The sequence below is a fragment of the Vanessa tameamea genome, chromosome 16 (genome assembly GCF_037043105.1).
Source record: "Vanessa tameamea isolate UH-Manoa-2023 chromosome 16, ilVanTame1 primary haplotype, whole genome shotgun sequence".
Taxonomy (NCBI): Eukaryota; Metazoa; Arthropoda; class Insecta; order Lepidoptera; family Nymphalidae; genus Vanessa; species Vanessa tameamea.
The window spans coordinates 1,111,955-1,128,544 of record NC_087324.1 but is presented as its reverse complement, the minus strand read 5'-3'; the positions used below and the strand labels follow the sequence as shown (position 1 = coordinate 1,128,544).

General features: G+C 30.9%; 1 non-coding gene across 1 annotated transcript; it reads right to left on the bottom strand.

The window, feature by feature from the left end:
* Positions 1–5,789: 5,789 nt before the first annotated feature.
* On the bottom strand, positions 5,790–5,860 carry Trnag-ccc (transfer RNA glycine (anticodon CCC)). Its single transcript has one exon. It is a non-coding gene; the product is annotated as a tRNA-Gly (tRNA).
* Positions 5,861–16,590: the final 10,730 nt, after the last annotated feature.

The window sequence follows — 16,590 nt, the reverse complement described above, 5'->3', positions numbered from 1 at the left end:
ATTTAGCAGCCTTCATTAAAGTCGATATATCTTCATATATAGACGAAAAAGTCGTTAATCAAAATTGTGAATGGATCGTTATTGTATTTATGGATGTGACATGAAAACAATTGATTTTAAAATTGTTTATTATACTGAGTGTTCGCTTATCAGTTGAAATTCGACTATAATGTTTATTGAAGATTAGGGAAAACCTATAATTAATTTTCATATTTGTTGTGCAGTCGAGAATGTAAATCATAAGGAATGATTGCGTTTTCAAGCCCCACGTAAGCTAAATTCTCATTTGCGAAATTTGTGTTTATAAATAATTATGCTCCACGGCGAAGAACATTGTGAGGAAACCTATGCAGGTTCCTCTGAATTCACTGAAAAACGTGGATTTCATCAACCCGTATAGGAGCAGCGTAGTGAACTAAGCTACAGACTTTGTCCTTGAATGGTCTGTACAGCAGTGCCCAGCAGTGGGATATTTACAGGCTTTACCTATTTACTTTACTAAGCAATAAAAAAAAGGAAAAAAAATCGGTTTACAAACAAAAGGATCAAAATGGTACGGGACCATTTTGTCTTTGCTTATTAATTAAATTTTATTTTAATATAATTACATTAGACGTCGCGATTAGAAGAGCCGAGATGGCCCTGTGGTTAGAACGCGTGCATCTTAACTGATAATTGCAAGTTCAAGCCCAGACACCATTAAATTTTCATGTGCTTAATTTGTGTTTATAATTCATCTCGTAGTCGGGCGGTGAAGGAAAACATTGCGAAGAAACCTGCATGTGTCTAATTTCAATGAAATTCTGCCATCTATCAATCGACATTAGAGCAGCATGGTGGAATACGCTCCAAATTTTCTCCTCAAAGGGAAAGGAGGCCTTAGCCCAGCAGTGGGAAATATAAATTAGATTTACATTTTCGATCATCGGTATCTCTTTAAGTGGATGACGACTTTGTTGAGAAAAAATGGTTATTTTTTACGAAACTGGTAGGCGGTTGGAGAGTTATGCCACCTGATTATAAATGGTTAATCCACCATCCGTAGACTTTGGCAATGAAATGGAAATATTCACCATTCTATACACTTGGGAAATGTAACGACTGTTATGTCCCTAGTGTCTGTAGTCACACTTGCTCCCTCACTCTTCACTGACTAAACCTTTAGGGGTAGAATATATAATGGGTGGCTTTATAATTACATTAAAAAAATAACCTAATTATGAGTCATTATTTCATCAAATTTTGTACTCTTCAAATTCTAAATATTCTTTCTGGAGGTGATGAAAATGTTTCCAATGCTAAACGCATTTTTATTAAACGTATACCATAAATTTAAAATGATAACATTATTGTCAATATGACTTTAAATAAATAATTAAATGGCGTCCAATTTCTTAAAACGCTTGTTTCACATATAAAATACTTATTAACATAAAATTTAATTATCATTTTTTCACGATAATCAATATTATGAGCGATTTAAAAGACGTTAAACATTTATTTAAACAATGTCCTGATAACGATCGGTTTATGAACGTCCAGTGGCGTTAATATTACAAATTAATATATTATTGTTTCAAATAAAATCGACATAAAACTCATGAATGAATTTAGCTTGTATACGATATATTTTTGTTTTGATTTATATAATATTTTTAAAAACATAAAGAAATATATATATTAATATAACATACTTACAAATTTAATTCAATTAACGAATTAAATTTATATCATACTGATCCATAATAGAAAAAAAGTACGAGGAAAAATTTAAAAATCGAATTTTCTTTCCGTTATAAATCTCACATTTTATACATAGTTGAAAATAAACTCAATGATAATAAAATATAATTCAAACAAAATCCAGTGAAATGTATACCAATACGCCATAATTTAAAGCAAATTCCTTCCAATTTCCATTTAATTGCAAACCTTACTATTCATCATAAGATAAAATCCTAGAAACATAAAGCTATCAGAGTCTTCCGTAACCCAACGCATGCCGATCCTTACCCATGGGACACGCTTGATGATAAACATCTCCGACTTGCTCGCTAAAATGTTAGTCTTTAGTGAATTCGCCGGCGCACTATCTGGTGCTAGTATTGTGACTTCCTATCTCTTATCTAGGTAGGCTTTTTGTAATTTTATTTATTAATACATAATTTATTATATATTTTATCAAACATTACATTTTTACATACATTGTAACGTATAAAAACGATAACATACGAAATTAATGTAATTAATCTTGACACATTTATAGCTCGTATTTTTTTTTTTTAAATCTTTATTGAAGTAATTAAAAAAATGGCACAAGGTGCCGACATAATGCCAAAAGGCATTATATTCCAGACAAACTTTAATCTGTATTCCTGATACATGAATGTGATACAACTATTAAAATAAATTACACATATAAACCTAATATAAATACTATAAATAATATGGATTGAATCAATATATTTATTATATAGAGAATTTAAAAAACCCATAAAGAATAGTTTATTGATTAATTTAATATATGAACTCAATGAATAACAATAAATTAAATGAATTGTATCCTTCTTGAAGCAAATACGTTGTGATAAAATGTAAATGTAACTTGTAACTCACTAGTAGCTCATGATAGCTTATTTTTCTTTTGTTTAAATTTGAAAATTTATATTTCGAAAAATCTAGAAAAACAAACAAATAAATGTGATAAAAGTTATTTTAAAACAGGATACCTCATGATATAAAATTTATTGTTATATAAGCAAACAACATAAACATCGTTCAAATCAAATGAAATCGTAATAAAGTTGATTCAAAGAGGTTTTTTTTAAGTCTACCAACGGTTCGGAATGTAGATTTTATTGAGAAGAACCGGCAAGAAAATCATTATTTATAAAATATATTATATATGCGTTTGTTTATAAAGCTTATCTCCGTTTTAATGAACACTACCTAAGCTGGGGTATTCATAAAAAATACATACCTAGATATAAGTTCAGGTCTTTAGGTATTGTATAGGTTACATTTGGTATGACGTTACACAGCTATAACCAGTTTAGTCAAATTATTGTAACAGATAAATATACATATATATATATATACAAGATAGAATGCGGAAATCATATACATTCGATAGTAAGGTAAAAAGTAAAACAAACAAACATACCTTCACACTCATAATAAACGATGACGAATGCTTCGACGAAATATTTAAAATACAAAAAGTGGATAGTTCGTAACTTCTGATTTCAATTTAAATTGTGGACGTATTACGAACATATGGAAAACTTTGATTGGCAGCTCAATGCATGAAGTGGCGGTTGGCGGTATTTGTTTATTTACACGACAATGCTATGGAAGTTAGGTCACTTCTACTTGAAATATTAATGAATTTTGTTTTTACGTTACACTTTTTAGTATCATTTTTTTGTCAGTAACTTAGACTAATAATTAATTCTCAAGTAAAATAATAACATAACATTTCCAATTTCAAATAATATGATGTGATAATATATTTTATATCACCTAAGTTGTTTATTCAAATTTAAATTGGACCACACCAATTAAGCCCTCCCAAACAAAGAAGATGAATTCCTATATGATGGATTTCTGAGTAAAAAGGCTCATTATATATTTTACGTTGTCATTATCACGTCGGATGGCGTGGACTTCCATGTGTATCCACCAATCTGTATTAGAGCACCGTGGTAGAATAAGCATAAAAAACTTCACTTCCATACGAAGATCTGGGATCTTTACAGGAAGCAAGGATTAAATATTTATTGTTTGTCAAGCAGAAGAGGAATTTAATTAACTTCCTTATGTCAATTTGTAATTCATAAGGTAATACATTCCGAAGTAGCTAGATTTCGTTGAACCTACTAGAATAAAGAATTTTCTGATTTAGGTTTCTAATAAATTTACTTGGTTGTATGACCTTTCCTAAACATCATATAATCTACAGCCAAGCATCTCATAATTGTTGTATTCTGGATTGAAGGGGAAGTGGATTAGCGTACTGCAGGCACAAGGAACATAAAATTTCAGTATCTAATGTTGGCGCATGGGTGATGTAAGTAATGGTTAAAATTTACGCCGCCAATGTCTATGGATGGTGACGACTCACAGTCAGAATTGCCCATTTGCCAATCTGACTTCCTTTGCTGTGAGAAAAAAATAAACCTTTGTAATTTAAAGGTTTAAATAGAAATAAACCTTAATTTGTCAATTTAAGTATCAAATTAGGTATAGGATTTCATCGTTACGAATCCTCTGTCTCGGATAAATATCTCACACAAAGAAAACTTTTGCACGGAATTTACGAATTTCAATTTAAGATGACATTTGTCAATTCAAGTGTCTTTTTTTATTGCTTAGCATAAAACAAGTTTAAATCCTAATTGAATTGTATAAATAAGCACAGGATGTTGGTAAGCTAGAAAGTTACATCTCACGGAAAACTCACGCTGGAAATTAAGCAACTAATTCCTCCTATATACGTTAGCCTCTACATAAAGTGACTGAAGGGTTTATGAGCCGGTACAATAAAACCATATTGGAATCCAGCGAGCGATGCTAATGACCAGCGGAATTAATTTCCATCGCGCCTCATTGGAATTGAATCGACACTTAGGTCTTAAGTTGATGCTTATTTACGAGCTGCGAAAAGAGGGTCTGATCCAAATAGAGAATGTTTTTAGGGTTCTATGTGTTGAATATGAAAAAACCCTTTGTTATAAACTATTTTAATACATATAACTGAGCGTTGAATATTAACAAACATAATAATTTTCACTGAGATAACTAACACTACATATGCTTAAATTTTGAAACGTTTATGCCTCATAAAAACTTATGAAGTAAAAAAAAACTTTATGAAGAGACCTGTAAAGTAAACATGGTAAAATTTCGCCACTTGCCACACTCTTGTGTTCAAAAGTGAGCTCTTAATAATAATAATAAATGTTTATTTCATCAATAACCAACACAGTAACATCACAAAGTAGACTTTTACACTTTTGAATCTTCATTTCACAGATTGTATTAAATGTAAACAATTTGGAATACAACTTCTACCGAAAAAAACCGGCGCGAAAATCAGTAGTCACTCTTTTACATTTAAAATACAAAGTTATGTCAATCAAAAATATTTAAATTTGTATATTATATCTTGCCTGGAAATTAATAATTACTAATTGCGCGCTTTTTTTATCATCTTTACAATCTTGTGTTGAGTTAACGGTCCTTATTCATTAATATATTATTGCATATATATTACATAAGAACTTTAATTTTTTTTTTCTTTTGATAATTTAATGTTTAGGAAATTAGCTGCTAAATAAACTAACTTAACTTCACTTGAAAGATTCAGGTGAATTCAAATTGACTAAAGTCGTAAGAAAAACTATTTTCTGAAAACATTTCTTTTAATTGTGCGGAACCATATATATTATATTATCATAATATTGCTTATCTTTTTTATTGTTTGGCCTTTAAGTATATTGCTCTTTGAATTATTTATTGACCACTGCATCTACTGCAATTTGTATGAAGGTTCGTAAAAAAATGTTATGAAAATATATTTTTTTTCTATAACTATAATATACATATTATAAAATATTATTTTTATTGTATGATTATGTTGTTAAATTATTAAATAAAAAAAGAACAAAAACTCCGATGAACCACAAAAAAAGACAGCTTGGAGCTTAAATAATACAAAGAAAAACCTAAAAGTAAAAATAACATTAATAACTACGCAAAGCAAAATATGGAAATAATTACTAGAGTTGTGCACTGCCCGGGAATCGAACCCGGGTCGCAAGAATGGGAATCTTGCATGATACCACTACACCAGCAGTGCGCTGCATTCTGAAGTTAAAAAATCGAATTGAATATAACCAGGAATAAGAAATATATATACAAAATGACCTGATTTAAAATTATTGGTTATCCCACTGACAGAAAAACAGTTTAGAACAAAGAATTTCTGAAGAATTATCAACAATGATAATTCATTGTCCTTTAAATTCTAAAATCGAAGTCAAAATATACTTTATGGAATGTAGATTCTATCGAGAAAAACCGGCAATAAACTGATTCCAACATTAATTAAACTCTTTTCCACCATTTAAAATACAAAGTTATGTCAGTTTAATAGAATTATATATTATTAGTGGGCCTCCAGCTAAACTTCGCGTTTATCCAAAATATTTTTTAGGTATTTCGAAACCTATGATTGAATCTATTATTATTTTGATTTCATTTCATTGTAAACTACAAGTCGCTCATCTACATTTGGTGCCAGAATCATGAAATCTTATTTAAATGTTCTTTTAATATCAAATAGTATACATTAGTTCAGTCAGAATTGGAGTTTGTCGAAAACAATTTACTTTAATTTTATTTACGTTTTTTATTTTTTTTCTTATAAAGCCGTAGTGCCGCTCTATAACTGACCAGTAACTTACTTCCGTTCTCTAAAATTAATTCTTTGTTAAATTGTAACAATTTAGTAAATTGAAATCAAGAATCCTCTTTAATTTTCTGCACATCTTTTATGTGCAGCTCGTGCCATAATCACTGGGACAAAAATCGCATTACGCTATGGATATATAAGATACTAGTTGTGCCCGCGACTTCGTGCGCGTTGTTTGAATTTAAGTTATTTGGATATTGTAGCGTGATTTTATTTTTATTCTATATATAATTCTAAAATAAAAGTAGCCTAAAATTACTAGTAGTTACTCCTTATTACATCCGCTATCTGCCAGTGAAAGTCCCGTCGAAATCGGTTCAGCCATTCCAGAGATTAGCCGGAACAAACAGACAGACAGACAGATAAAAATTGTAAAAAAAAATATTTTGGTATATGTACCGTGTATAAATACATATGCATTTAGTAAAAATGGGTTATTTTAATATAACAAACAGACACTCCAATTTTATAATATATATAGATTCTGCCTAGAAGTCAACAAGTATTATCTCGACGCTTTTTTTATAATCTTTTATTGAATTGAATAATATGCTTTTTTTTATTCATGATTTTCTTTACAATAGATTTTAATTTATGAATCGACTTTGTTAAAATTACCTTACTATAAACTAATTAAATCTTATATCTATAAAACATGCTACGAATATATTAATACATGCACTTCATATTCTATGAGCTAACCTAACCTACACTGTTGCCTGGAAGAGATGTAGATGTAGATGTATGTAGATGTATGTAGATGTATGCAGATGTATGCAGATGTATGCAGATGTATGCAGATGTATGTAGATGTATGTAGATGTATGTAGATGTATGTAGATGTATGCAGATGTATGCAGATGTATGTAGATGTAGCGATAACGTCGCCAAAATTGTACGCCTCTTTTATTTAGGCTGGATACATTTTGTATTTATTTTTCTCTGTGTGGTGTACAATAAGGTATTGATTTACAGTTTGCATTGATTAACATTGAATAGAATAAGAGGTTCAAGGTTCAAATCAACTTATGATTTTCCTATTAACAAGATTTTTTTTATTGTAAACGGTTTCGTGGGTCACCTCATGGCAAGTCGTTATCATCGCCCATAGACAATGACGCTGTAAGAAATATTAACCATAAGTTACATCGCCAATGCGCCATCAACCTTGGGAACTAAGATGTTATGTCCCTTGTGACTCATCTTCAAACTGGAATACAACAATACTTACTACTCATTGGTGGTACATTCCAAAATGTATTTGGCCCTACTACCGAGTAAATCGATTTGGGCAAAGTGTTACCTCAGTCATATAAACTATACTCCACAACCACAAACAAATTTTTAATTAATTTACGTTATTTATAAAATATATATTTGAAATTGTTAGTATTCTCTTGACGATAGATAATTGTAGGCTTATATTAAATACAAGATTTATCTTCAATGATTTCATTGTAAGTACACAATTCCTTTATTCATCCCTTGAATGCTAAACAGTCGAGCCTATTAATGAGAGCGATGCGTTTGTAAGGTACAGGCTCTACGATAAATGGGTCTTTTTGCACTAATTTAATTACTAACTACTCTACTATAGAAATTTTTTTTATTTTATTGAATGCCCCGTATTATGAGTGGCAGCGATTAGTTCGCACTAAAATTATTTTTATTTAATTTATATATACAAAAACGAAACTGCCACAGCCACTCAATGATTAATCACGAAATCTCAGAAACTCCACCCCTAAGGCGGCAAAACGGGGTTTGGTAGTTAGTGTTTTATAAATTTCGCGCGGATAAAGACGCAGGTTCAGTTAGTTTTCTTATATACTTCACTAAACAGTTTCAAAAACATTTCAATGTCATTTTTATTTACTAACATAATATTAACACAAATAACGACAAATAAATTAAAACTGAAATATTATAGTATTGAAGACCCAGCTTCAAGTAAATAGGAACGTCAAATAATTAACAATATTTAATATAGTTTACAATATTTATTTTTCCAGCTTTTGTTACAATCATCCATTATCTTCCGCTTTTCAAACCCAGATTAACAATTCCCATGCCAAATTCAAAAATATTGTTCCTCTACTTTTATTATAAAAATGTCAAACCAAAAAGTATTCATCACATTTATATAATTCTGTGATTGAAAATAACTCAATAGCTAAAAGCTATACAACCTTAAATGATTATTTATAAATAATTTATAGGCTTACAGTATTAAAAACATATTGAAAAAAAAAAACTATTCGATAACGAAACGTACAATACTTTTACCTAGTTTCATTGCACGCACTGCACGTTTTCACTGAATAGTTTCAAATCAAAACAAAGTATTACTATTTGACGATAGACTAACTGCTTCTGTAGTAACTAGTGAAACGTGCCTGCACAATGCTACTAATAACGGTAAAAATGAAAGGTTCTTATTTAAAATCCGCTTTGAGCTTATCGCTTAAACGCCCGCAGTAATGGGTCTAGATCAAGTGGACAAGTAAATTGCTAAATTGTAAAGTCAACATAGCGATCTTGATTTATTCACCGATTCATTGATTTACTGCTTTCAAACTCCTTCTGGATCATTAAAACATTTTTAGCATATTAACGGAGTAATTTAAAAGAGAATTGTTGCTGATGTTATTTATGCGTTCGATAGAATCCAGACGCATTGAACTTGGTTATATTTTATGTAATTAGTTTAGTTGGATTTCAAAAATATAATCGTTCTGGTATATATATTAATAGTTTCCACACCTGTGTAAGGGGTTGATGTTCTCTGTTGAATCCCTCCCTTTAAGACGGTCACTGAAAATCAGCGTTGAACTTTGACGGTCGTTGTATGCTTTCCCAAGTTTCAACATAAACTGAGTGAACTTCCTTTTTGTTACAGTACAATGCTGTGCACTTATCTTGATACTATAATATTATGAGTTTTTTTTTTGTAATATATTTTCTGCAGGACTGTAAATATGTCACAAATAAGGTTATATCAGTTTTAATTTCAATTTTCTCTTAAGCGATTTGCTACTGATGAAAGCGTGTTTATAGTATTATAAATTAATTATTTCATTTTTCATTTAAATTATTTCATTTTTATTGGAACGAAGTTTTTTTACGTGACTTACAGTAAATCGAACTGACAGCAAGCGTCATATATTGAAAACGCTTTATGACCCCTCCAGGAGATCGTTTCCTCTCTTTCTCTCTTCTCTTCCTATTATATAAGGTTTTTAGTAATATTTTTTTATGATTTTAATTCACAAGGGATTTTAATTATTATTTCTCTTTTTTCTACCAAACTGCGTATACCGACTGAGTTCACATCCTCTCCAAATCCGATAAAGCTTTGCCATTGGACGGCATCTTTCCATTTACTTTGGAAAACCTCTAAGAGACTTAACTCAATTTGAATAGATAGACCAGTTGTGAAAGTACGTAATCCTCATATCACTGCGTGATGCACCGGGCTATCGTGCATCGATAATGCCCAACTTAGGATAACAGTTAACACATCCCTTCCCATGTGTGATGTGTCAAGAGGTTTGATAAGATATTTTATTTCCATTCATTTTCACTTTGATTGTAGGCACACGTTTATCAAATGATATTTAAAAACCATTTTTAACCAAATTTAAAGGTTGACTTACTAGATCAAAGTTCGCCGTATGTATTAAATTCCTTCATTAAGTTTAGATAAAATAAACAAAATTCAGAGAATTTATAAGAATGGGGTAGCTACATTTTGATTTGCTCGGAAAAAAGGTTCTACACGTTAGTAACCTTAGAATTCTGTAATTTAAAAAAATATTTCTACATTTTTCCCTTCAAACGAGATCTAATTTTATTTTATAAGTAACTAAAATTAAGGGACAGTAGATAAAATTTTTGCTGACGAGTATCACGAGGTCCTTACCTAACGGACTTAGATTAACAGAACAGAACTAAGAATACAATCACGTGATAAGAAAAGAAATACAACGTTGATATTGATACATTATTATGTCAAAATTGAAATAAGTTCAATTAGTCCCTTTGTATGAGAGAATTTTAAGAGATTAGAGATTTTTTATTTATTTATTTATTTATTTGGGAAACAAACAATTTTAAAAACACTGTAATATAAAACAAAAATAACATAAAACACAAATCAATCAAGTTTCCACTTAAAGCTAATACACAAAAATATATATATATATATATATTTACAATTAAAATTAAAATTGAAACAAAAATAAAAACAGCATATAAGTACATTATCAATTTAGAAACAGTTAACATTTTAAGATATCACGAACTGCTCTTTTATATACACCAATTTTTGGGCAAAAAATGTCTAATTTTTGGAAGTTATTATTATGATTTAGATCAACGATCAACTAAAATTGAGTGTGTGTTTTGTGTTTGTAGAAGAGAATCAGTTATATGTGACGTGTATGTATATTTTGTGTGTGCGTGTGTCTGTTTGGGAATAAACATAGATTCCCGTTTATGTTGATAGACTCCACAATTAGTGAAGTTGGTTTTTACAGTATTAATATAAGTTGTTTTAAATTTACTCCAGGCAACCTTTCCTTATATTTCCTTTCTATTTTATACAGTTTTATATAATACTATCTGAACCTGCGGCTTTACTCGCGCGAAATTTATAAAACACAATCTTCCGACGCCCGTTTTACCCTCTTAGTGGTGGAGTTGCGGTATATCCGTTTTTAGGGGAGAAGGGGATGTCTACAGCCTATAAGGAACCTACCTGCCAAATTTCATGTTTGTAGTTGTTATAGTTTCTGAGATTTCGTGATTTACCTAATATAACAATCTTACTTATTTTCAAACGCTATTGTTTTATTTCAATGTCGGTTACTTAAATACATAATGTATAGCAAAAACTTTTTCGTTCCAAATTGGTACCCCAAGGCACCTTGCTTGTTTAGATGACAATCAAGAAATCAATTTTATTCACACATTGAAAATTGCAAAGTCTACGCAGCAACGTTTCTTTATATAACGTTTTATCATGAAACATATATGACTTCTACTGCCACGTGTACAACAACGCGACATAATGTACCGGGTAGTTTCACCCATTCGTAACAAATCTATAGAAACTAGAACAGGTTCTGAGATGATGTATACGTTTTCTCATTTTACAAGGAAATGTATGCTGACTTTATCATCTTATTACAAAATAATCATCGTTACACTGGAACATCATAAAATACGAATACAATTACCATATTATAACTGCACTTGGAAAGACTTTATTATTTGGGAGATAAGGTTTAGTATTGCTTGAATAAGTGAAATAAAAGGTTGCGATTAAAACAACCCGTAAGGTGAAAGTAGGCGCATCCGATGCGATAACCTTTGACCTTACCTGTCGTTGCTTTGCCATTGTGAGCGATACTCCTATTAGCGAATGGTGCAAACATAAAATATCATAGATTACGTAAATTGATTGCGCGCGCGCACAATTAATTTGGTCCATATAAGTCTTCGTACGGGAGATATTTTAAGACGTGCTGTTAAATGTTACTTGTTTCTGTGAAGAGTTAGGTGTTTATGTGTTAGTGTCATTACTAACAAATTAATCTTTATTTATACACTTGGATGCACTGCGATTGTATGTTTGTTAATTATTTCAACGACTAATGTATTTTGACGGAACACGAATTAAATAACATAAATTGCTAAAGTCGGGAACGGTTACGAGGAGTAGGAGAAAAATTCCATGTTGCCTCCTGGAAAACTCTACTGAGCCATGGGACACGTCACTGGGATATGTCTACCCTAAAATGCTCTTCGAGACTAAAATGTCCGTTGTCCGTGTCGAGGACGAAACCTTCCCCGCGCCCGGTAGATATCTCTCCGTCACAAAAAGGTATTTTAAAATTTTACCATTATAAAGATTATTGTCTAGAAAAACGTATGCCTTATGTTATATGTTCAAAGAAGACCATGTATGGAAATATCAAAAATGAACATTTCACATGAACGAATGATAAATGAATGGGAAATGACGAAAAAATAATAATGATAACAGTTTTGTTAAAGTGATTTAGCATTTGTTGTGACAAATCAGTGGTCGTTGGCTCGGAATTGAATCCACAGATTTCCGGTCACAATCCACGCGTTTTACCTACTAGGCTAAATACATCACATGAATAAGGATCGTACGTTAATGGCATTGTACCAACATCCTCGGTAGGTGTTATCCATCGAGTGTTTGTCTCCTTTTGGGTAAAACGTTTGAGTCTATTGGATTGTTAAGCGTATTATTTTCGAAATCGTGTCGGTGGATTTAAAGCAATGCATTGAAAATATTGCATCTAAATAAGAATTTTTAACTGTCAATTATTAGTAACATTTTTTTTTAATAATATTGACGTAAGACAATAAAGTCGTTTGTACAGAAATACCTGCATGATACTCTACTATTTAATACTTCACGGAGTAAGTTTCACTCTGAGAATCAAAATATTTTAACTAGCGACCCGCCTCGGCTTCGCACGAGTTCAATTTAGTAACAAAGAAAATGATATGATATAATTTTTACCACTCAAGGATTTTATAGCTTATTATTAGGGTATTTTTGTAGAATTGATCATTAGTTCCAGATATATATAATAACATAATCAGCCTGTAAATTTCCCACTGCTGGGCTAAGACCTCCTCTCCCGTTGAGGAGAAGGTATGGAGCATATTCCACCACGCTGCTCCAATGCGGGTTGGTGGAATACACATGTGGCAGAATTTCGTTGAAATTAGACACATGTAGGTTTCCTCATGAGGTTTTCCTTCACCGCCGAGCACGAGATGAATTATAAACACAAATTAAGCACATGAAAACTCAGTGGTGCCTGCCTGGGTTTGAACCCGAAATCATCGGTTAAGATGCACGCGTTCTAACCACTGGGCCATCTCGGCTCTACACGCAGATACTACACGTATATACAAACAAAAAAAAATACCTATTTATGATGTTAGAATAGATTCAAATACGCATTTTTGAATCATTATGCTTTTGAATTAGAGTTGAATATAAAATTAGCACCGGTTCGTAATGTAGATTCTACAAAAAATGAACCGGAAAATAACACAGCAGTTACTACATTTCGAAAATAAAATACATTTTTAACTATTTACAATGTTATTTATATGTCCTTTATATTATTGATTAGTTGATTGATGCAGACACAAAACATATGAGCATAAAAATTCTTATGTTAGCAGAAAATTGTTAATTCATTTTCATAACAAAAGATAGATATTTAAATCTATGGATAGAGGCAACTACTCGAATTTTCCGTTACTTCTTCCATTTCCGTCCGATTCCCCTTCAATAATAATAAAAAAAAAAATCTGAAATGGTCTGCCGCTTCTTAAATTAAGCCGAATTCGATTCATAATTGAAACAACCGTTGAACAATCGGCATATCTTCACGAAGTGCTCCATCGTAAATAACAAATTTATCGCGCACTGCGAAGAATTCAAACCTGCCAGGATCGTTAAGTAATGGCCGGTAATTAAATACTTTTTGGGCTTCTGGTCTCTTAGCATTCTCATCGCGTGTTTGGTTGTGCGACACTGACTATTTAATTTTATTTAAATTAGATTCAAATTACAGTCGAATTTAATCGATTTAATTGTTACATTTGTTAAATCACTGTTTTGGTAACTTTGATTTGTTTTCGTTGAGCACAATCAAGTATTGCCCATTTCGCATAACTTTAGATGCACTTATATAAAATGATTTATTTAAAGTGAAAAATATATTTTATTCATCTACTGAATTAATAATATTATTTAATAAGTATAAGTAATTCACTTAAATCGGCGTCACAGTGTAACGGACATTCAATTTAACAATTTAAATCGTTCAAAAATTGGTATTAATTATATAACATAATGAAATATTAACTTTTTTAATAAAAAGTTAATTCGAGACTATTAATTATACTTCAACCTAGCTTACGTTAAGAAATGTCGATAAAAAAAACGCTATTTGTGCATTTTATTTTGTACTAAATTAAACGAATCGGCCTTTAAAATTACTCGTTAAAATAGCTCCGTCAAAACATCTTTAAAATTTTACTAAAAAATATACTTATTTCGTCCCATCATTATTTAAGGTGGTCACAAACGTCCAATTTCCTGAAGTCATTTTAAAGTTAATTAAAATATTCAGACCAGTAGAAAACAAAGTTGTATATGAACATACTGCTCCCAAATCGATAGCCACATACGAAATATTGTGCGACAATTCCAATTTTGGGAATCATTTAAAAATATGGCCTTAACACGACTGTTGGGAGAATTAAGATTCGAGTCACAGATAAAAAGAGAGAACATTATCTATCACTACACAAGAAGGTACACCTTGAAGCGACCAAAACAGTTAATTAACAAAATTCACTTTGTCTGAGACACATAAAATTTTACGAGGATCAAGATCTCGGCAGTGGCTCGTACCGACCGCGAGATATTGATACGTCTCTCTAGATACGACAGTTTTTAATACTGACATATTATTATATTTTATTTTATTTAAAAATTACATATTCTTGTAAAGATTAAAGAATATTCAATCTGTTTGTTAATATTTTATTATAATAATATGTGTAATGTGTAGCTTACTTTTATTTGCGTAGATTTTATCGTTGAAAATTACACAAAAATCATAATGAAGTTTGTGATATCGAATATTTACTCAATAATTATAAAGGTAATTGTCAAAACGCCTTGCATGATTATAACATACAAGTATACTTAGTATTCTATCTATATGCCGTTTTTAATCCGATATAATTATTAACGTACCTCAAACAACTATTGCGAACAGTAAGCGTTAAGCTTATGTCAAAAACTCATGGATTGTCCGTTTATATCTCACAGATTATAACAAAACAATATGTATTATTTATTAAATTTTTCGTACCACTTCTTGCATTCGTATGATCCTTTAGATTTAAACGTACCGGGCACATAAAAAAATTGGAGCAGGACTTGTATGGAAAACAGTCATAAAATTTAATAGGATTTCCGTCAAAAAATACTTACGTGAGCAGCGTTGTGATAACTATTGCGATTTTTTTTTTACACGCGCATGTTAATAAGCTTGAAATAAAACCGAACGAAGGTTTGTTACAAGTGATTGTGACTGTTAATCATTTTTTGATTTCGAATTTTGATTTTTTTAATGGCATAAGGGCATGCCTCAGATCTTTGGAAGTAAAATGTTCATCATGGAAATATTTTCTGGTTGCTACTTTTTATTTTCAAATTCAGAATTAAGATTATTTCCAGTAACACACATTGGATATTTATAAAGTAATAATTAAAATAAATCTATATATTTTTAATTACCATGTTGTGTTACAATTATGGCACAAAACCATCATTTTGTTAGTGTATTTTTAAAAAATATTGATTTATATTATTTCAATTATTAATATGTAATTATTGCTTTTTTAAAGTTAAAAATCTCCCACCGTTTCAGAAATAAGCACCTCGGACCTGAGAAGAACCGGCGACTGTAGACTAAGCCTGTGTAATCGTAGTATAAGCCACGTGACATCTGGTCATCGTCATACATTTACTATTGAAGATATTCAAGATAGTATACTCTTCATGATCTGCGATAGCTCAGTGGTAACAAAACACGAATCTAAATCGATGTTTCTGAGTTTAAATTCAGGATAAGGACTAATCATATGCTTAATTTGTATTTATAAGTCATCAGAAAACGTCGTCGTCTTAGAGGATTATCCTGCACTGTGTATCCACCAACCCACATTGGAGCAGAGTGGTAGAGTAAGCTCCAAAGCTTCTCCTCACAATGGAGAAGAGGCCTTTGCCCAACGGTGGGTCATTAACTGTTACTTTTGTACACTTGAAACTACAAATCCATCAGGTCATTCCATGGTCTACCTCTCATCTACCTTCCTAAATAAACCGAATGAAAATGTTTGATTAAATTTAATTGTTATTAAGTATTTTTAATTACAGGTGCAATGAAAAATAAATCGCAAAGCTATTAACGTTGAAAAAATGCAAAACACAGGTTTCGGTAGCAAGTCCACAATTTGTACTTTCCAATGCATGTCAA